This window comes from Cavia porcellus, unplaced genomic scaffold (assembly GCF_034190915.1).
Source record: "Cavia porcellus strain 051 isolate PalLab524CR breed Dunkin Hartley unplaced genomic scaffold, mCavPor4.1 scaffold_27, whole genome shotgun sequence".
In the NCBI taxonomy this organism is placed as follows: domain Eukaryota; kingdom Metazoa; phylum Chordata; class Mammalia; order Rodentia; family Caviidae; genus Cavia; species Cavia porcellus.
The window spans coordinates 10,750,621-10,774,815 of NW_026947510.1; the positions used below are offsets into that span (position 1 = coordinate 10,750,621).

The 24,195-nt window shown below is 35.7% G+C and overlaps 1 protein-coding gene across 2 annotated transcripts in view; it reads right to left on the reverse strand.

Annotated features, from left to right (window-relative positions):
- LOC134473484 (endogenous retrovirus group K member 5 Gag polyprotein-like) overlaps positions 1-24,195 on the reverse strand; it is a 97,741-nt gene that overhangs the window by 10,161 nt on the left and 63,385 nt on the right. The window contains exon 2 of one of the 2 annotated variants that reach the window (XR_010043731.1): positions 1-24,195. This exon is cut by the window's right edge and continues 6,467 nt beyond it. The gene's annotated coding sequence lies outside the window, so the exon portion shown is untranslated. The other variant, XM_063237879.1, reaches the window with a different exon arrangement.

The window sequence follows — 24,195 nt, forward strand, 5'->3', positions numbered from 1 at the left end:
CTGTGAACAAATGGACTTGATAGACATATGCAGAGTGTTCCATCCAACAACATCAGAATATAAATTCTTCTCAGTGGTACATGGGACATTCTCTAAAATAGACCATATATTAGACCACAGAACATATTTAAATAAATGCAAAAGAATTGAAATTATCGCATGCATGTTATCAGATCATAGCGCCATGAAATTAGAAATTAATGATAAAAGAAACTGCAAAAATCACATAACCACATGGAAATTGAATAACACACTCTTGAGCAATCAGTAGGTCACAGGGGAAATTAAAGAAGAAATTAAACAATACCTACAAGCAAACGAAAATAAAATAACAACTTACTGGAATCTGTGGGATGCAATGAAAGTGGTCCTCAGAGGAAAATGTATTGCACTGAGTTCCCACATCAGGAAAACAGAACGAATACAAATAAATAACCTGAGGTTACAACTCAAACATCTAGGAAAACAAGAGCAAGTCAAGGCCAAAGACAAAAGAAGGGAGGAAATTATAAAATCAGAGCAGAAATTAATGCAATAGAGACTAAGAAAACAATCCAAAGAATCAATGAATCAAAGAGTTGGTTCTTTGAAAGAACCAATAGAATTGATAAGCCCCTAGCCAACCTTATTAAAAAAGGGAAGAAAAAGCTCAAATTCATGCGACAATGAATGAAAAAGGTGAAATTACTACAGACCCTATAGAAATACAGATTATCAACACCTATTTTGAAAACCTCTACTTTCATAGGTATGATAACACAGAAGAAATGAGAGATTCCTAGAAACATATGAAGTACCAAAGCTAGGTCAAGAAGATGTAAAACTTCTGAGTAACCCAATTTCTATTAGTGAAATTGAAAATGTAATTAAGTCCTCACCTACAAAGAAGAGCCCAGGCCCAGATGGAGTCACTGCGGAATTCTACAAGAAATACAAAGAAGACCTAATGCCGACACTCCTCAAAATCTTCAATGAAATCAAAAGGGAAGCAATTCTTCCTAAGTCACTCTTGGAAGCAAATATTACTCTAAAACCTGAGAAAAACTCAACTGAAAAAGAGAACTACAGGCCAATTTCCCTCATGAACACAGAAACAAAAATCCTCAATAAAATATTGACAAACAGGATGCTGCAAATCATCAAGAAGTTTACACACCATGACCAATTGGGATTCATCCCAGGCTTGCAGGATCGTTCAACATACGTAAATCAATAAGTGTAATCCACCATATCTATAAACCAAAAGTAAGAATTACATGATCATTTCTATAGATGCATAAAAAGCTTTTGATAAGGTCCAACATTCATTCATGATAATAATCTTACAGAAAATTGGAATTAGTGGTCTTTACCTCAATATGATAAAGGCCATCTATGACAAACCAACAGCCAGTATCATACTAAATGACCAAAAACTGAAGGCCTTTACCTTAAAATCAGGCACAAAACAAGGATGTCCCTTATCACAGCTCGCATTCAATACAGTACTGGATATACTAGCCAGAGAAATTAGACAAGAGAGAAAAATAAAAGGGGTAAAGATATGAAAAGAAGTTAAATTATCATTATTTGTGGGTGGCATGATATTTTACATAGAAGACCCCCAAAATTCCATTGAAAGTCTCCTAAATATAATAAATAAATTCAGCAATGTAGCTGGATACAAAATCAAAACTCAAAAACCAATAGCATTCCTATACACTAACAACAAAATCACAGAGAGAGAAGTAAGAGAAGCCACATCTTTCACACTAACATCCAAAAAAATGAAATAGTTAGGAATTAATCTCACAAAAGAAATAAAAGATCTATATGGGAAAAATTATAATACACTGAAAAAAGAAATTGAAGAGGATCTCAGAAAATGGAAAGACATCCCGTGCTCATGGATTGAACAAATAAATATTGTGAAAATGATCATTCTCCCAAAACTGTTATACAGATTCAATGCAATCCCAATAAAAATACCATCAACATACCTCACAGAACTCAAGTAATCACTCCTAAAATTCATCTTGAACAAGAAGAGGCCTAGAATAGCAAAGACAGTTCTAAGCAGCAAAGGCAAGGCAGGAAGCATCACGATCCCTGACTTAAAGTTATACTACAAAGCAACTATAAACATGGCACTGGAATCAAAACAGAGCTGAAGACCAGTGGAATAGATTAGAAGATACAACCACAACTAAAAACGCAGTCAATCACCTTATCTTTGATAAAGGGGCCAAATATGTTCACTGGAAGAAGGACAGTCTCTTTAATATACAGTGTTAGAAAAACTGGCTCTCCATATACTGAAAACTAAAACTAGACCCATGCCTATCACCATATACTAAATTAAAGTCTAAATGGACCAAAGATCTGAATATTAAAACAGAAACACTAAATCTATTGGAAGACAAAGTGGGTAAAAAACCTTGAAGACATAGGAGTAGGTAGAGAATTCATGAACAGGAATCAAACCGCATGAGAAATACTCCCCAGAATCAGTAACTGGGATCACATCTTATTAAAAAGTTTCTTCACATCAAAAGAAATCTCCAGCATAGTAAAAAGAAAACTCACAAACTGCAAAAAAAATCTTAGTGAACTGTCCCTCAGACAACGGACTTCTGCCCAAAACATACAAAGAATTTTTAAAAATCAGACCCCCAAAATTCAAAGATCCAATCCACAAATGGGCATCTGGGATGAATACACAGTTCTCAGATGAAGAAATAAAAATTGCAAATAATATCTTAAAAAATGTTTATCATCATTTTCATTAGAGAAATGCAAATTAAAACCACACTGAGATTCCATCTCACTCCTGAAAGAATGGCCAGGATCAAGAAAACCATCAACAAATGCTGGAGAGGCTATGGAACTCTCTTGCACTTTTGGTGGGAGTGTAGACTGGTGCAACCATTGTGGAGGTCAGTCTTCTCAGAAATCTGGGATTGGAGGTCCCATTTGTTCCAGCTATTCCATTTCCAGGCATATTCCCAGAAGCAAACATTATACCACAGTGATATATGTGCACCCATGTTTATAGCAGCACAATTTGTAATAGTTAGGTCTTGGAAACAACGTAAGTGTCCATCAACTGAGGAATGAATAAAAAAGTTGTGGTATTTTTATACAATGGAGTACTACTCAGCTATAAAAATGATCACATTGAGATCTTTATAAATAAATGGACACAGCTTGAGACCATACTCATAAGTGAAATGAATCTAACTCACATGTATAAATACTGAATAGGCTCCCTAGTGTAAGAAATGTAAGAATACATAAAAGTATGTGGTAATCTTGATTCCCCAGTATATTGCTTTGAATTGCTTATCATGTTCTCATTCATTAGTTGGAATGGTTTTATTCTGGGTTGTTTGATTTTATTGTCTGTGATGGTATGAACAGCTATTTTGAAGAAAATAAGACATTATAATATCTAATGCTGATTTAATATCATCTTGATTTGAAGTCCCGTCAAGCTGTTGTTCTTCTGTCTCCATTGGTTTTATCATGTTGTATCTTATTGTATTTTATTATATGTGATAATATAAACAAAATTTTATGGACAAGGAGATAATATAGTAACCATTGTTCATTTACTGTTCGTTGGTTCTGAATACCTTGTAATACTTTCATTCCCTTGAATGTTTTTATACCTTTTTGTTATGTTTGGTAGTATAGTATATGAAGGTATACTCAAATATTTCAAGGAAAGAGACACTATGATAGCTACTACTATATCAGGTTTTCTTGTGGTGAAACACTATGTTGCTTAAATTGTTCTGTTCTGACCTGTTTGGTTATGTCCTCTTTTATCTTAATCTTTTTTTAAAATAAAAAAGTGACTGAGAAGTTTCATTGAATTAAATATATCTGAGTAGTTGAAACTCTTTCTGAAAGTTGAAGATGTTTCTGTTTTTTGGCATAAAGTTGTATATAGTAGAAGCAAATGATTTTTGAACAAAACTACAGTAAAAAATGAAAAGATGATTCAGGGCAAAGATACAAATCTGTAAGATTTCCATAGTCATCGACCTGAGGATTCGTGAAGATGACTCCAAAATATCGTGTCTACTATCTACATTTTTGTACATCCTATGTGTATATAGCTATAAAAGATGTGGTTAAAAATAGAATGATATTCAAATTCTAAACATTTTATTACAAGTAAATATATATATATACATATATATATATATGTGTGTATATGTGTATGTGTACATATATATTTACATATAGGTACTGTGGATCGAACTCACAATCGTGTACTTGCCAGGCAGCACTTATGCTGCTGAGCTAAATCCCCAGCCCTAAACCTTTTATTACAGTGAAAAATATATTGCCAATAATACCCAACAAAATACTTCTGGCACTTCATATGAACTTATCATTCTTGCCACTTTCTAAAGCAGTTCTGGGAGTCCTCTTTTGTGTCTTGTTTTGTGCCCTCCTGGCCAACTTTATGTCCTGAATCCACTCAAAACATTTCCTTTTCATGTTCATTTTCACTTTGGAGGACAGCCAGCAGTCACATGGTGCCAGATCAAGTGGATAAGGTGGAAAGGACACACTGTGATGTTTATATGATCCTGCTTTTTGCTGGGATGCAACTCAACAGAAGCATTCAACACATTTTTTATTCATAATTTTTTTATTCATAGAGACCAAAAGAAAATTTCCAGAACTGCTTCAGAAAAGGATAAGAAGCATGGGATAAGTGTGTTCAAAGCTAGATGGAGTCTTCTGAGGGTAACCAGTGGCAACATGTCTAGTAATAAATTTTTAAAATCTAAACAATCACTGTATATTTTGATCACCTCTTGAGATATCTACATACCTCTATCTATATCCATATTTACCTCAGTGGCATCTGTGAATAAGGATCCTCAACAGAAGAAAAGGAAAGATGTTGGGAGAAATACAGAAAACTAAAGCATCAAATTCTCTTTTCCTTTATTTGTGTGGCATATTTACCTTTGCATCTAGAAAGGATGGTATCTGATATTTCCAGGCTCCCTGATTGATTTTTTTAATATTAAAGATATGTGAGGATTTCAGAACAACAGTACTTTTATAACATTAAACTATTCCTTAGAGAGGAAATTCATAAGAATAAACAAGGCTACGTATTTTCAATAAATCGTAAGACATAAATCAAAGTAGAAATATATTAAAGAAATCAGTGACCTTGTATGAGGGACACCTCTTCAAATATATCTTATTACATACTTTTCCCACTGTTAGTTAAATACAAAAGAGAAGTCATTTCATATATAAAGCGCTTTTAATTTTAATAGTAGTATGACTAAAATTACAGGTAAAACTAAAGAGTTATTATTCACTTTGCAAAACAGATGTTTAATGTATACAACTCCTAAACCTCCCAAACTCCTCTCTCTGAAATCCCCTTAAAAGATCATAAAGAACTGAAAAGAGAAATGAAAAATATTTATCCTGAAACTATAAAATAATCATAATTCCATGCAAGAAACTCCTAAGAATGCCTTCAAAGGTAAACCAGTTGAAAAAGAAGCCCAAATTGTCTTGAGACAATTCCTTTGTTTATGACCTTAGAGTTGTAAGAAAGAAGTTGGAAAAACAAAAGACAAGGGAAGACTGAAATAAAAATAGGTAACTATCAGGGTGCATGGCAGGGCTGTGGGGCTCAAAGAGAGATAGCGCTGAATACTTCTGTTTTCAATGAACAGAGATTTTTTTTTTTTTTGGCTGGGATAGTGAATGACCTAAAGTTAATGCTAATATGAGAAAGAGAATGTTTAGTTATTGATTAAAGTCACAGAAAATTAAGTCCCTATCCTACATAAATGAACAAAAGTCTCTGTCTTGGTCAGCTTTCCCAACTCTGGATTACAATACCTGACATGCATAATTTAAAGGAGGAGCAGTTTAATTTGACTTACAGTTTCAAAGGATCAAATCCATGATTGTCTAGCTCCAAGATAGAAACATCATGGCAGGAAGGAATGGTGAAGCAAACTGCTCACTTCAAGGTAAACTGAAGGCAGAGAGAACAACACAGAGAGAAAGGAGCCAGATACCAGATACAGTAAACAAGGTCATGCCTCCATGACCCACAGAGTCACACCCAGAAGTGTGCTTTACTAATTTCTGGATGCTTCATAAGCCAGTCAACCTTGTTTAGCTTGATTGTGATAGCCTTTGAGCCATCGGCTTCTCCCAAGCATGCTAATTCCAGAACCTCTAAGGTCAGGCAGAAGCCCAGTTGTTTCAGTAGACTGCAGAGTGGAGGTGGGAAATGCAGAGATAATATACCAAATCCGCCATATTTTTCTCCCCAACTGTTTTTTCCTACCTCTTAATTCCAAACAATTCAAACTATATGCAAATAAGTAACTGAACAAAAAACTATCCAAGAGCAAGTCCATAATGTAAAACTAAAGTTCAATAAGACAAAGAACTTCCACAGTTCTTCCATTTATAATATTCCTGGCAAGTAGTAAAAACAGACATGCATTCTTTCAAAATAAGGAAGAAAAACTATGCAAAAGTTCTGCAAAATACATGTTAAAAGGAAAGGGAGGTAGCCAATAAAATAATAAGTAAATAATATGTTAGAATGATAATTTCTTTAGGAAAATTGCAAAAATATTTAAGCAACAACCATTTCATGTTTTCCAAGAAAAATGATTATTTTAAAACACTGTAATGGGAGAATCTAAAGAAGAACTGAAAGAAAGAACTTCAAGACAAGATAGTAAGGTGATCTCTTGATGAAAACTGATCTAACAATAGTAAAAACAAAAAAAAATCATTGCAAAAAATTATCTTAGAAGTGTAAGAAGCAGAACTTATACAACAAGAATCTGAACCAGTATAACAGAAATTAGATTGTTGACAATTAGCAAAACACACACACATAGAAAGGAAAGGGATAAGAAAAATATATTGATAAAGAAAAACTTGTATATATCATAAAGACTGATATTCAGTGAATAACAAGTAGATGTTAGGTAATTTTTAAAATTATGAAAATGAAATACTAAAAATATTGAAGGATATAATAAAAGAAAACTTTCCCAAGACAAAGAAATATGATGATCTGTTTTATTTCATGCTCCCATTGTCTGAACGTATTTTGTGGCACTTGTTTTAGTGGCACTATGGAAAATTGTATTAATTAACAGCAAACTTCATGACTTATCCTGTTCCAGAGGTTATTCAAAGATATGGGAAGAATCATAAAAGTATGCAGACAGAAAAAGTAGATAGAAATTAATCTTGCTTCCAACTTCACCTCAGCAATATTAGACTTAAAATAAACAAAACGCTATATGCAGTGTTTTAACCCCAAAATTGTATACAAAATCAAGATAATTTTCATAAATATAATTATTTTTTTACATGTAAAATATTTAATAATTCCCTATATGTAATCCTTGCATATGTCTCCTGAATAAAGTAACGGCTAATAGCCCAACCACAAAACATAAATCAAGTTCAGTCATCAACTGTATAGCAATATTTAAGTCAGCAATGAATCATATATATGATCATGATTCCACAAAATTATAATGGAGCTGGGACATTCCTATTACCTAAGTATTTTTATCATGTCTTTTCTAGGTTTAGGTACACAAGTACTATTGCGTTAAAATTACCTAAAGTATTGAATATAGCAACATGAAATATAGATTTGTAGATTAGGAGGGCTAGGATGTTGTAGTGATTAATTAATTTTCAACTGGAGTAGGAATGCCCAGTTTATTTGAAATCAGTATAGTTGTCAAAACAACATAAAAGGAGAATGGGAGGGAAGGATTTCAATTTGTCTTATTTGAAGGGCCTTCACTGCAGGTGATTTTCCTCACCTTCACCAAGGATGACTGCTGTTTTCTCCAGAGGAGCTCTGGTCTTTGCCTAGCTTCCCTGATGCAGCCCCTCTAGCCTCCAGCAGGGGCTACTGGCTTTAGGTGCACACCCTCTAGTCTTCCAGCACAGATGTCTTGGCCTCCTGTTTTGGACCCAGAGGGGCCATTGCCATGGGCTCCAGGCTCTCTACTGGATTCTTAATCTTTCTAGTCTGCAGACAGATCTATTGTACTCTTTTGTGTTTGATTCTGTGGAAATCTTGAAAATTTCTGTGTCCTGTACTAAATCTGATTCAGAGCACGTGTGACAGTCTCTCTCTCCCTCCCTCACTCTTGCTCTCACTCTTTCTTGAATTTTAGATATACATAAAAATCACATTCATCATAAAGAATTTGTACCTGTACATGATATATTTTGCTTCTTCTGTTTTTCTCCATTATCCTCCATTACCCTCAACACCTTTTCCCTTTTATTAACAAAAACTTTGTTTATATTTTTACCTCTATTCTTTCATTTTTTCTTTTCCTTTCCTTACTTTCCCTCTTCCCACTTCTTAATCCCCCTTCCCATTTGAATATTTTCTTCCCAATTCACAATATCTATTATATATTGATCCTTATTTATGTTTTCAGTTTCTCACATCAGAGAAACAATACAGTATTTTAGTTTTTTAATTTTGTACAAAGAGAAAAAACAAAACACAAAAAGGGTAGAAATAATACATAATTTAAAAAATAAACAGCAAGAAATCACTAGTTAATAAATTACATATTGTCCTCTTAGAAATAGCTGGTTCAATGCAGTATTTTAAAATGTGTATCTAGTTTATTTCACCTTAGACTATGGTCTCAAGATGAATCTATTTATATAGAAAGATCTCAAGCTTATCATTCTTTATGGCAGAGAATTACTCCTTTGTATACAAAAAAAAAAAAACTTCACATCATCTTTACCAACTTTTCAACTGATGAGCATTTAGGCTGTTTCTCAGATTTGGCTATTATGAACTGGGCCCCTAAGAACAAAAGCTGAGCATATATTGCTATGGTATGTTGCTTTTAATTCTTTTTGGAAGCTACAAAGAAGGAGAATTTCTGGGTCAAATGGGACTTCTGGTTTTTTGAGGAATTGCCGCACTGATTTCCGTAGTGATTGTACCAGTCTACACTCCCACCAACAGTGGAGAAGGGTTCCTTTTATGGCTCAGCCCCAACAGCATTTGTTATTGGTTGAACAGGATTTCACTATGCAGTTCATCCTGGCTTTGAACTCACTGTGTAGCCCAGGCTGACCTTGAACTCACAGCAACTCTCCTGCCTCAGCCTCTCAAGTGCTGGAATTATAGACATGTTCCACCACACCCAGCTGGTTGATTTCTTGATAATAGCCAGTTTATGGAGATGAAATCCTGGCATCTCTGAAAACTGGCATCATAATTTGCATCTCTCCAATGACCAATGATGTTGAACATTTTTTCATGCATGTATTTGCTATTTCTACTTCTACATCTGAGAAGTGTTTATTTCAGATGCCAATTTTTACATGGAGTCTTTAAATCTAGGGAGTCTGATTTTTTTTTTCAAGTTCTTTATTCTAGATATTAGTCCTCTGAGGAATAGTTGGCAAAAATGTTTCCCATTCTGTCAGTTGTCTCTTCACTGTATTGGTGGTTTCTTTTACTATGCAAATTTTTTTAATATGATGAGATCCCAGTTTTGATTCTTTGTGGTATTTCATGTTCAACTGGAGCTTTGTTCCTTAAGTCTTTGCCTAAACTGATGTCTCCAAGAGTTCTGTATATTCTCTCTGGTAGAGTTAGCATTTTTGTTTCTATATTTAGATCTTTAATTCATTTTAATTTTAGTTTAGAGCATGGTGAAAGACATGGGTTTAATTTAATCTTAATGTGGAAAGCTAGTTTTTTTCCACACAATTTATTAAAGGGGGATCTTTCTATCACTTTCTTTTTTAATTAAATGTGTTTCTTGTATGCAGCATATTGTTGGATCTTGCTTCTTGATTCATTCTTCCAATCTGTCTCTTTTGATTGATGAATTGAAACTATTTACATTGATGGTTATAACTGATATGTATTGACATCCTTGTCAAACTAGTTTTCTGTAATTGGCTCCCTTTTTTTCTTCTCTGTTTAATTACTTTCCTTGCCTATGGAATCTATGCTGTTGGGTTTCATGGAGTTGTAGATTTTTAAAAATCTCTTTATAAAAATAATCTTCAGAATGTTTTGGAGTGCTGGTTTTGTAGTCATGAATCCTCAGATATTCTTTGTCATGGAAGGCTTATCCTCTCATCAATTTTGAAATATAGCTTTGGGTGGTACATCAATCTGTATTGGAGCTTGTTTTCTTTTAAGGTTTGAAATACATCACCTCAAGCTCTCCTTGGCTTGAAGGTTTGTGCTGAGAAGTGTGCTGTAATTCTTAAGGGTTTTCATTATTGCTTCTTTTGTTGAAATTCTGAAATCCTGACTATTCCATACCTTGGTGTAGATTTTTTTTATCATGGCTAATGGAATTCTATGTGCCTCTCTTATCTGTAGGTCAAATTCTTTTTACATGCTTGGGAAGTTTTCTGCCATTACTTCTATGAATAGGTTTTCTATATCATTTGCATTGTCTCATGCTTCTTCATTGACTCTGATCAAGTTTATGTTATTCTTTGTAGCATTTAGCAACTGTTGGATTGGTTTTTCATAGGCACTTGGTAATTTGAAGAAATCTTTCTTTCCATGATTCCTAACCACAATCTTGTATTCTCTGTCTGATATTCTGCCCACACATTGACTCATTCTGTTGTGTATACTTTCATGGAATTTTGAATCTCCTGGATCTGTTTGAATCTGTTTCATGGATTCTATTTCTTTCCTAAGTTGGCTGTTGATGATGCCCATCATTTTCCTAACCTTCTCTATTTTTTTTTATCTGTACATGCTCTACAGTCACTAGCCATGTTCTTCATTACAGTAAACATTTATTTAGCTATCTTAGAAATTATTCTGACTTGACTTTCCCTGAAGCTTCATTCATCTTCTTTGTTATTTCTGCTATTCCAACCTCAGAGAGCCCAGGAGGGTAGCTTTTGAGTTGTTCCAACTCATTGCCCCCCTGGGTTTGCCTTTGGCCACCTGGAAGTCTGAGGTTGCATTTTGCTTCAGTAGCTCCTGTATCTTCTATTTTTAGCTTACTTCCTGAGCTGATGTTTGTAAATTGCTTATGGAAGGTAGCTTTGTGCTAGTACTGAGAATCCTTAGAAAATCACTACTCAGAAAAAAGTCTATTTCAAGAGTTCAACTTATTGGGGATGAGAAGTTGCTGCCTACCTGTCCTAGCTCCTGGTTTTTTGGCACTGGCCTGTACTAGTGTTTTGACCCTCAAGCAATCTCACTCTCTGATGAGAACAATTATGTCACCCTAGCTAACATAGTACAATCAGGAATAACAATAACATCAAACACAGAAATGGCAAACTATGGTAGCAAATTTGCCATTGTTATCCATATGAACAAGACACTACTCTTATATATCAAAATTGAAAGCAAACCAGAAAATTTTATACAGTAAATATGCCCTCAAGGTGGTGATTTTACCCTCATGGTAGAAAACTTTAAAAATTTTGAAGAAAAAAACAGAGAACAGAAAAGGAAGAGATAGAAGCAAGCCTGGAGAACAACTAATGATTGCATGAACTTTGGGAAACTGGTGAAGAAGAGAGGAGGGAAAGTGAGAAGAAAGAAATACGACAAGAACAGAACAACAACAAAACAACTAGAAGCAATATTCACATTCAAATAAAAATAAAATCATCAAGAAAAAATAAAAACAACAAAAAAGAAAAATTGTCTACTTTAGGGAATGTCTCTGCTATTATTGATAGAAAAAACCCAGATCCATGTTGATAAACTCCAACAAGCTAGCAACAGATTTAGTCATGTAGTGGATATTCCCAGCAAACCTGTACATTTAGTTCCATTGAAGTTTAGGCAGGTTTCTGAACTAAACAGTGTGACTAGAACATGATTTGTTCAGCTTGTAACACTCCATGTGCCTCTTGCCAGCTTGAACTTGGCTGCTGTCTGGCTTGAACTCTTCACTTTGCTGTTGACTTTCACTTTCAACTTTAACTCAGTGCTACCTGAGCCTGATACTGGGAGCTGCTGGTAGAGCCAGCTTGCAGATAGTCTGAATTTTCAGCTCAGTTGGCCCCTCTCTAAAATAGCTACCAGTAAGTCATCCTTCTCTTGGGGAACATCTGAATTCAAATAACTCACCAGGCACTGTAGTTTGCTACATGCACTGCTCCATTACCCTGATGCATTTCTCTTCAGAGGACCTTGGGATCCCCAGTATTCACTGTTCATCTACAGGTTCAAGCCACCTGTGAGACAAGGCTCAGAGAGAAAGCACAACTTGCCACCTCATTCATCTGTGTTGAAGTCTCTCTCTTTGCCCTCCCCTTTGGCCTCTGTTTTTGCTTCGGATCCTTTCTGGGTCCCAGGGACCCACTTCCCTCCTCCTTCTCTTCCTCACATTGCTATGGTATAGTGTCTGGACCCCAAATATCAGACACCATTTCTCTGCTGTTCATCACTCTGCCATTTTCCGAGAAGTCAACACACTTGTTAAGTGTTAAGAAATTTACTAAAAATATGTAAGTCCTAAATGAGTGGTGAATAAAAAGAAATGAAGGTAAATAATTTCAATCAATGGAAACAGAAGAGGAAGGGAGGAGATAAAGGGTAGAAAAAAGAAGAAAATGAAAAAAGATGATATAAATAAATTCAAATATATGTGTTACCATAGTGCATATAAATCTTACTGGTTAAAATAGAGAAACTCACAGGTTAAATAAAACTAAATCAAATAACACAAAAAACTAAAAATTTTAGCCTGCAAATATCATACACAAAAGAAAACTGAATCACAGCCAACACAGACATGGATGTGGAAAGCTTCATTACAAATAACGAGAGTCATTCCATAATAATAAAAGGCACAATTCACAAAGTAGAAACTAAAAGTACCAAATCTCTATGAACAACAAACAACATAATCTCAAATCATATAAAATAAATTTGATATACTGAACACTCCTTTTTCTCTTTCTTGAGGAAACCAAAGTGAATTTAAAAAGTAGATTAAATGATACATTCAAACATCATTGCTAAGTTAACCATAAAATATGCTCTAACAAGTCCTACATAATTATAGCAATCACACTCTCTGATCACAAATCAGGAAAATTATATACTAATTCCTTAGAGATTAATAAAACTATCCTTGTACTTATGTACACTGTCATGGTTTATATCAGTGGTGCCCAAGCCTCATGTGTTTACACTGTGCATTTGTGATTGGTTCTAGGTTGATGGTGTCAGTGCTACACCCACCTAGAGGTGGAGCCAGCATACAAGGTAATGACAGGAAAAAGGTGTGTCTCTCTCTCTTGCCCGTGTCTGCCTTGCTGTTTGCAGCTGCCATGAATTGTGGCCCTGCTATGCCACCCTGCCTTGGAGCCAACTGAGTATAGACTACAACCTCCAAAAGCTGTAAAAAATAAACCTTTCCTTTCCCAAATTTTGGCATCAGGCATTTTGTCTCAGCGATGAGTAAAAAATAACTAAGACATATACTTTCAAATAATTCATAGGTCAAAAAAGTGATCTTAATTAAATTCAGAAAAATTTTAGAATAACAAAAAGAACATATCAAATTGTGAACTGTAGAAAAAGCAAGAAAATACATTGCTTGAATGCATCCATTAAAAATTAGACATTAAAAACTCAATGAGTTGAATATCTAATTTATTCTCAGAAAATACCACAGAATAAATGCAAGGTCAGTGAAATAAGGTTCCAAAACTGTCATAAAAAATAAGAAAATTACATCAGTCCAAGGAATTTATTATCCAAACAATAGGCTATTTTAGCATAGGTCCTCCGCCTTCTCCAAAAGGGAAACCAAGACAAGACTTTGTGTGCATGTACTTTATTTAGAAATAATTCCCGGGGACAAACAGGGATAAACTGGAGAAAGGAAAACAGAAAAGCAAGCCAGTAAAGCAATGTATTATCAAATTGGACACTCCTTTGGGTGCCACATGCATGGAATTCTTTAAGGTACCTCATAGAAAGTGCTTCTGGACTGTTCCTGAGGGAAGATTGACATTTCTTTGTCAGCTCCTATTGCATATTGCATTTTCAGTTTGCACAAGAATGAGTGACAAATGTCCTGCCATGTGCTATGGTTCTATATCAGACCAAAAGATGCTTTCTTATCAATAAGGAGAGACTATGCTTTCCATTCCAGAGAATTTAAGGGAACCCAAAGAGACAGGATTTTCAGCTAATCCTTTGAAATATACCAACAGCTCTCAAAGTCCCACTCCTTTGCTGGGACTTTGATGGGTGCATTGAAGCGTATTGAAGACTGGAGATTCAGTCCTCCCTGTATCTTTTCCCCTTGACACTTAAATCCTAGGTAAAAATGTTTTGCAGTTGTACCTTCTTGAGATGAGACCATGGAGGTCTTCCAGCATTCAGAACGTGCTTTGCGTTGATACTTAGGTAACTTTATGCCTGCTACTTTCTCAAGCTTTTATCAGAATCCATGACCCTTTCTATGGTAATAGAAAGGGTCATGGATACTTTTCATAGCCCTTATCTATCTGAACTTGTACCTCACCCTTATCCACCTCAAAGGTACTCTCAGCACTCTTGATATCAAGGGTTCTCACCACTCTACCGATAACACCAAATGGGACCCTTGCTGCTGTGGAATGACTAAGTGATTGGGCTCCAAAGGCTCTGCCTGCTAACTGCCACTTTGGTATCAAATGCACCTCTGCTGGCTTCAAGCAAAGCCAGAGGCAAAGACTTGCAAGTAAGAAGCTTATTTGAGAAGAGATCCTCAGAAATAGGTATGAGGGATGGAAAAAGAGAATACACTTTTCAGTTGACCCATTCCTTGGGAAATAAAGCCCAGTCTCATTTGCTACCTTCCAAGTAACCATATGGAAGACATCTCCAGATCAGCCACCCACAGAGCAAAGAAGGAAAGCATTTGTTGCTCATCTTTAAGGGCTGTCTCCTGAGCTGTAAACTCCTTAACTTTCTGGGTCTGATGCATTCCTGTGGGAATTTGCCTATCACACCATGGTGTCAGAGAAGCCTCAGGAAGACGTCATATACTGAGCAGTGGAAGTATACCTGTACACTAGAAGGTGAAGCCTAACAGGAGACAGCAGACCAACCATAGGTCACAGACTCTCAGGGTCAGAAATTAAACTGTCTTGAGAAGTGGTAAAATCCAGTGGTTGAGGAAGAATCTCAAGGAAGACTATCTAGATTCATATCTGTTACAGATTTTGGGACATGATATTAACCTTTCTGTGCCTCAATGTCCTTACATACACAATGGGTAAAACAATAATAGTATGCACTTTGTAATGCTGTTACAAAGATGAAATGAGTTACTTTACATAAAGAGGTTAGGACAGGTGTATAATACACATTATCAGATAAGTAACTATTACATTCTCAGTGACAACACTGGAGACCAGCAGACAATGGAATAACACTTTCAAAATTCTGATGCAAAATTTGTCCTAATCTAACATTTTATACCAAGAAAAATAAAAAATGATCTAATTTCTCCTCAGGAGGACAATGATACATATTTTGTTACTGTAATTACAATGAATTAATTAATTCCACACACTATAAATCCTACACATTTTAAAATCAGAGTCAGGAGCATTTATTCTCATGATACCAAGGTGGTTTAATAATAGAAAATCTAATTTTATTTGCCTTATTATTTGGTGATTGAACTTAAATAATGATCATCTTAGTAACCTTTCCTAAATTAAAAAATCTTTGATAAGTTAGGATGGACTTGACTGAAAATGCTAACAAAATTATACAATAAATAAATGTTTTGAATCAAGATAGTCTCATGCTTAATTGCTTCATAGAAATAATTTCTCTCTGATCAAAATTTAAGATATCAATAAACATTTATTGAGTGAACTGTATTACTGATCCTGTGTAGTTCTGGACATGGCATTTGACTTTTTAACATGCTGAAAATAAGTTTCTTAATATCATCAAAACTTTAGGACTAAGTGAAGCCATCTAAAATATTTAAAAGCTTTATTCATAGTCTAAGAATCAGTATAACTGAAAATTATCAATTATTCCATTCCTATATTTAGCATTTGAAATGAGAACTGATTTTAGGGCTATCTCTAAGTATAGAAAGTGAAAAAACATTAGAAAATGTCTGTACAAGAAGACTAAACTTAGGGGAAAGTTTCTAGCTCTGTCGACACAAGTAATTTAACTTTTAGTGTTCATGATCTTCCATTTCAAGACTGAGGGAAAACACTTCGGTTACAAACTTGCTTCTTTCCATGATTCTGGTCACAAGTAGAGCACCAAACAAATTCAATGATATGGTTCGATGTTGACTTTATAGGGAAATTTGTTTCAGTGCTCATTCAGTTCAGTTTATGACCAGAATCATGGAAATACCAGAAGTGGTAAAATCCAAAATGGCGTCTGCACACAGCAGAGCTAGAGGATCCAGTAGTGATCAAAGGTCAAACCTCAAAGATCTGGAAACTCAAAGTAGAGTCACCAGTGCCAGTCTGCATTTGTAGGCTGAATAAACTAAATCAATACCCAAAGTCAATGGCCAAAACTGGAGCTCTTGCAGAAAGGGAGCACTCAGAAACCAATTAGTTGGTGCTAGGCAGTCTAGTGTGGGGCTCCCCTTAAACACTCACTCAGCTTGCTGACCCACATGTCAGTAATCCACAGACACACCCAAACTGTGCTTTATTAATATTTTAGGCAGCAGTCTAATTCAAAACAAGTTGACATATAGTTTCACAATTAGTGATCACAGACCTATTTCTTCTTTTAGTGTGATCAAATATTTTTTAAAATATAATATCCCTAACTCCCAGAGATCCACCATCTTGTTCTTTTCCTTGCTTTATGTTTTCCGTAGAATTTACAACCACCAAGTACTTTATACATTTACTTGTATATCATCAATCTCTTTCAATTACATCGAAGTTTTTACACACACACACACACTTCATCTGTTTTTCCCTATTCCCACATACTTGGGGTCTAGAACATGTAGAATATACTAAATAAGTATGTTTTACATAAAGAAATGAATATACTTTTTATTTTAAAGAAAACAAAACAACACAAAACAAAATAAAGCAAATCAGAACAGAACAATGCAAGTGATATAGGACTTCAAAACAAGACAGCAGGAAATCAACAATGACTACCACAGTGCCTCTCATGTTCTTCAAAATAGCTGTCCATACCATCACACACAACAAAGTCAAACAAAACAAAAGAGAACAAAACCAATTAAAACAAAACAATGCAAGCATTACAGGACATCAAAACAAGACAGCAGGAAATCAGCAGTGACTACCATAATGTCTCCTGTTTTCTTCAAAAGAGCTGTCCATACTATCACATAAAGTAAAATCAAATAAAACAAAAAAGAATAAATCAATCAAAACAAAAGAATGAAAGCATAATGGGACTTCAAAACAAGATGACAGGAAATCAACAATGGCTATCATAATGTTTCATTTTCTTCAAAATAGCTGCCCATACTATCAGACACAGTAAAAACCAACAAAACAAGACAGAATAAAGCCAAACCTTAAAAAATTATGAAAAATGATATAAGAATTCAAAACAAGATAATAGGAAATCAACAGTGGTTGCCACTTTCCCTTTTTAGGCATATCCTCCCCTATCACTTTCAAAATATCGATTATGCTCTTTGGACCCCAATAACTCCTTCAATTTTTTTATGCTAGGGAGATAACTTGGTGATCACACATATGAGTCCAAACCATTTCACCATGAGCATGACCTCCAGTTGCATCCATTTACCTACAACAGCTTTGAGATTATCCTAATTTATAGCTGAGTAGCTTTCCATCAGATGAAAATACCATGTATTTCTTGTCCATTCTGTGATTGATAGGCAAGTTATTCTCGCTGTTTTCTGGTCTTCTGTCATGTGGAACAATTGTTTTCTCTCCTTTAAGTCTATGCATTTCCTTTAGAGCTAAATGTATTTCTTGTATCCTCCAGCACTCTCTATAGGATTGGTTGTTGATCATGAATTCCTTCAATTGTTCTTTATCTTGGGAATATCTTATTTTTCCATCAATTTTGAAAGATAGTTTGCAGTGTAAATCAATGTGGGTTAGAAGTTGTTTTCTTTCTTTGAAACACTTTACTCCAAACTCTTCTTGACTTGATGGTTTGTGTTGAGAAGCCTTGCTTGATTCTGATTGGTTTTCCTTTATAGGTAATTTGTTTATTTTCTCTAATAGCATTTAATATTCTGTTGTTGTGCTGAATTTCTGGGATCTTGATTATTATATGTCTGGGTGTAGATTTACTTTGGTTATGGCTAGTTGGAGTTTTATATGCTTCATTATGTGTATGCCAGATCCTTTTCCCATGTTTGGAAAATTTTCTATTACTTCTGTAAATATCTTATTTAATTTGTGTTGAACACTGCTTTTTTTGCTAATACCTATCACTCTTAAATTATTTTTTTCTAAGTCATCTTGCAGCTGTTGAATTGTTATTTCCTGGTTCCTTGTCAATTTTTAAAGATCTTTCCTTTCATGATCACTAGTTGTGATCCTGTCTTCAAGATCTGAAAGTCTATCTTCAGTCTCTTTCAAGCAATTTTGCCAGCTTTCAATCAACTTTTAACTTCCTGGATATCTCTTTGAATCTGCTTGATGCATTGTAATTCCTTCTTATATGGTTCACGCAAGGTTTCCATCATTTTCCTATGCTTCTGTTTTTTTATCTGTGTTATCTTTAGATATGCTCAGCAATTCTTTCATTATATTTGTGATTTCTCCTTTCACCTGAGACATTTCTGATCTGATTACTTTTGCAGTCTCATGAAGTTGTTTCTTCAGTTGTTATCCACTCAGAGATTTCAGGTTCCATTTTTTTCCTTGACTATGTCTCCCAGATTTGTTCTGTGTGGGCTGGAGATCCGAGATTGCCTTTTGTTCCTTCATCTTGAAAGTCTCCTCAGTTCCTCCCAACAAGCTGATTATGGAGTCCCAAGCACTTCACATGGTGGCTGCTCCTTGGTGTAGGGAAATGGGCTAGGAACCTATGTTTCTTTGAACCCAGGTCCCCAGGAAGGGATCAGGGCATGGATTGAGCTTCTCCAGACCCACACAGCTACACTGAGGCCTCCCCAATAGCCAGGGGTGCGTAGTGATGTGGCTGTTTCTTCTTTCAGCCTGTGTGTCTACACCAAGACTCCCCCAATGGTGGCAGGCACATGGGTGTATCTGTGTGATTCTCCCTGTGGGCACTGGCTGCCCAAAGGAAGCAAGGGTCTCCAGTGGTGGCCTGCAGGGGCAAGGGGTATATCTGGATGCGTCTCCTGCCTGTGCTGGCTCAGAAGTGAATGTAAAGCCTTAAGTGTTTATAATATACCATGAAATTTTCTATAACTAGTCTCACTGCTGCTTTTCTTCTGTACATTTCAATGGCCTTTAAAAATGCTGGACACAGTCACAGTAATGATACAAGTAAATATAAAGAGAAACTTTGTCTTCTAGAGCAGAATAAAGGGTGGAAAAATGATTTGGCCACAGATTGAAAAATCCTAGCAAGTTATCTTCCTATGAAAATATTTCTTTCCATTGAAAGTTTTAGTTGGATGTATTTCTTCAGAAAAGATGACATGTGAAAATGTAGTGCTCAAATTTTAATAGATTCATCTACAATCTTATTCTGATATTCAGAGAACAGTGTTGCAAGAAAGAGCATAAGATTTTTAATCCAAACAGGGTCTGGTATGTATTCTGGCTAAGTGTACGACTATGCACAGGGTGTCTAACCTCTCTGAGCACCTTCATTTGCAGAGCAGGGGTAAAATGAACCTACTAGAGGCCCCATTCCTCCTCCTAGGTGCTCTAAATGAAGAGTCCCACCTGCCAACAAGTTGCCAAGACAGAATATTACCTTTCACACCTTACTTTTCCTCAGGAACGCCCCCATAATCCTCAGTCCCCACAGCCAACTGGTGAATAAATTATCTCAAGTCTCAGTCTGAGTCCATTTATTTCTACCCATCCACACTGCCATCTGTCTTTTCTGTAGTCCAGGCTACCACCATCTCCCTTGTCAGGATTATTCCAACAACCTCTTAGCTAACTTTATTGAAACCAGCTTCCCCACCACCACTTTCCCTCCATACCCCAGATAGCAGAAAGAATAATACAAATGTACATGAGTAATTATACAATATATTGTTCCTCAATTTTTTTTTTTTTTTTGGTACTGAGGATTGAACTCATGACCTTATGCTTGCCTGGCAGGTGCTTGTGCCACAGAGCTCAATCCCCAGCCCTATATAATCTATTGTATATTGTGAAAGAGTTAAAAGGAATACCTTTTAAATGCTCTTATCATAAAGAAATATGTGTGTAGGGAGATGGGTAGGTTAGCCTGATGGATAGGTAGTTGGTTAGCTTGATGAATAGCTAGTTAGCCTGACTTGGTCATTCCATATCGTATATGCTTACCAAAATATTACATTGTACCTCCAAATATATTCATCAATTAGATTAAACTTTACAAAATTAAAAATAAAACACAAACATCAGAAGCAGGTATTTGCTTTTATTTCAGGCTGCTCACTACTCTAACGCCTCTTTCCTCTGCTTTTTGTGGGAGAATTCCTCATTTTATGATTGTTGGGAGGCAGATATTGTTTGCTTCTAACTCTCTAGCTGCTAAATATAGGCTGTGATCCCAATGTGACTGATCACCTCCAACAACAGCAATCTGTAGGGACAACTGCAATGCTACTCAGCATGGTGACAGTGGCATCAGTGAGGATCCTGTGGTTTTGGGGTGCATGTCTGTGAACAGTGTCTGCTGCAGTCTCGGGGAGACTGTTGCCTTTACCTGGCCTCCTCAGGACGATAACTATATTCCAAGCCCCTCGTGATGTTTCTGGAACTCACCAATAAATATTCCCCCAAAGTCCCACTTCCACTCATGTCAGTGATTCACGCTCCTAACCAAGGGCACTAAACTGGCATATCATAAAACTCCTGCCATCTCGCCTTCCGTTTGCAGTGATCTGTGAGCACAGGAAGTCCTTGCTGCTTTGGGATTTGAGCACCCTTCATCTCTCTACCCTCCTCTTCTCACTCCAGCCACACTTGCCCTCCTGCAGGTGAGCTGGAAGGATGTGTTCTTTTCAGGTTTTAGAATTTTCCGCCTAAAATCCTCTCCAGTATGACCTCCTTACTCCCACACCACACTTCCTTTGGCTAAATTCTACTTGTGCTTTAAATCTCAGCTCCAGATTCCTCAGAAAGCCTTCCTGGAACAAGTTACATGTGGACTTCCTTTTTTCCACTGTAACATCTCCTCACCCAACAAAAATGAAGGCAGCTCCACACCTCTATCTTTAGAGCATCCACAAGAGATCACTTTTACACCATCTTCAGTCAAAAAAAATCCTTGGGTAGGACCTCATCTTTCTAGTAAGAAGGATTAGAAAGGAGCCAGGACTGGCCAGCCAAGGCTTATGCCCAGTGTGTGCCCTGGGGCAGTCTTTGAATGTCCTCCACCTGTCTGACTGTAGGATACTTTCCTAACATAGATTGCCAAAATCTAGCTACTTTCTTTAGAAAAAAATGAATTACTGATTGTGAATGTGGAATATAAAGGAGAGAAAATTATAAAGTGGGCAGAGTAAGCATTTCTGGAGAAATCAAAAAGGACAGAGCACTGTAATGAAGACAGAGATGAAGTTGAGTGTTATGAGCTGTGTTAAGGTACCCTAAGTTTAGGACTGGGAGAGAGGGTTGCAGAAGGTAGGCAAAGGATGCAAGAAGAGAGAAGAGAGCCAGTAGTAATTCAAGCCACTCAGGAGGCTGAGGCCAGAGGATTGCAAGTTTGAGTCCAACATGGACAACTTAGTGAGACTCTACCTCAGTATAAAAAATAAATCAATAAAAGGGCTTGAGATATAGCTCAGCAGTATGGCACCACTGGGTTCCATCTCCAGTACTAGAAAAATGGAAAGTAAGAGAGAGGACAGATTCCTAGTACTTTGTAAATTCATCCAGGCTTAGTGGCAGTTACCACTCTATGTAAATGAAAAATCACCCAATGCTTTTAAGTGTCAACAAAAAGAAACAAAATGAACCAGAGACTTGAAGTCTAAAAGATTTGAATTCTCAGTTCTGCCAATTGATAAATCAATTTAAACTCTCCTAACTTCAGTTTCTTCATTTATAAAATAGAGTCAAAATGCCATTCTCAATATTAAATGTCAAAAGTCAGGTGAGAAACAAAGCATAGAATAAGGACCCATTTGTCTCTTTAAGAAAAAGTCATGTATTTATCAAGTAAACCAGTGGATACCCAAAACGATAGCAGTGGTTACTTTGGGAGAGTTAATCCTACCATCCAGTGTGTATATTCTTTTGCTCTTTCTAAGTAAACATCAGTTACATATTTTAACTATTCTAATTAATTCATTAATGGTCTAACAATATTTATCTCACAAAGTTGTTGTGAAGAAAATTCACCGTACAATAGATTTCCAGTAAATACTAGCTCCTTTCCACATTGTAAGTGGATACAAAATCCCCACCTGCAGTCTCATGTAAAAGCTAGGAACTTTCTTATGTGATAATCCTTACCAGTCCTTGCATGAATACCCACATGTGTGTGCTAACGGTGTCTGTGTATATTTAGTAAATAAGAATCAGATAACTTAAACCTATATTCTGTGGAGTTGATACTATGATGCAATCCATAGCAATTTGTTTCACCTTTAATAATCGCAAAAATAAAAATTAAACATTGAATGAATTATTTTGATCATTTCAGAACACTGAGGTGAGGGTGGTACAACTTGATCTAATAGTTCTGAAAATCAGAATGCATTTTTGAGCACTTCTGGAATAAGCATTCATTTTCACACATTAGGAAACAGCTCCGTGTGGCAGATTTTCCAACTCACTAACCATCACCTGCTGAAGAACTGTCAATTATTCCCCACACTTAGCCCCAGCAAGCCATTTCATCAACCACTTCCTAAATCAATAGCATGTTTATCCATCCACAAAAATGTTTAGGTTCACTTTTTTATTTCCAAAACAAGAGACAGATGGAGAGAGAGAAACTGAACATGGTGTAAAAGAAACTTCCCTTTGAAATGAAAATTTTATTGACCTAGAATAACTAGTATAATGTGAAAGCTCTATGACTTACAAACTGCACTGGCTTAGGAGAAGCAAACATGAAATACAGTATGGATCTAAGTATCTAGCATATACAGTGCAAAAGCAGTCCAAAGCAGTCGTGCAGGAACCCAAGTATTTGTGCTGTTTTTCTAAATGCTATATGCATTTCATTTACCATAAAGTACACGAAATATTTACTTTTTTTTCCTAAAAATGATACTAAGTTATTCAGAGTGCCATACATTTCACCAGTTCTTTTCCCAGGTAAAATAGATTTCTTGGCTCCATAACTAAGTTTTTAAAAAGGAATCCTGAGAACTCAGGAAAGCATACTTCAAGAAAATCAAACACCCACAAGGAAAGTTAATTGTCACAAAACCTAAATATGGAAAACTGGAGATCCAAATGCAAAATCAAAGGTAGTCATTTGGAATTAACAAATAGTGCTGTTATGATTAGAAAACAGCATCAAAATTAAATATTCTTCTGTACCTCACTGGGTTAGAAGATGGAAAATTAAGGTTTGGATATATTTTTGACCTAGAGTCACATGAACAGCATTGGCCCAAACTATTCTGATAGTTTTTTAAATGTTTACTGAATAAAATACTTCATCGTGGATTCCTTGTCTTTTAGTTATACTTTTTCCATCTGATTATATATTGACATGGATGCAGAATTACATTGAAAGTACTATGGTTAAGGAGACCTCTATTTGGCATCTCATATATGATTTCCATACTTATTTCCTTATATGCTTACCTTTGCTCAATACTTGAAATGGCTCTACACCAAATACATAGGTCTCTGCAATGTACTGATGCACTTACATTATTAACAAGAATTGTTATTCTCTTGGTGTCCACATGATATGTAAAGTGGTAATTTCACATTTAAGTTCTCAAATAACCATATGTTTACCCAGTTTAATTAATTTTCCCTTGGAAAATGTTCTTTTAATTATGTTTTGCATATTTGAATGATTCTCATCTTCCACCTGTGTTCAAAGGCACCTGATTTTAATGGATT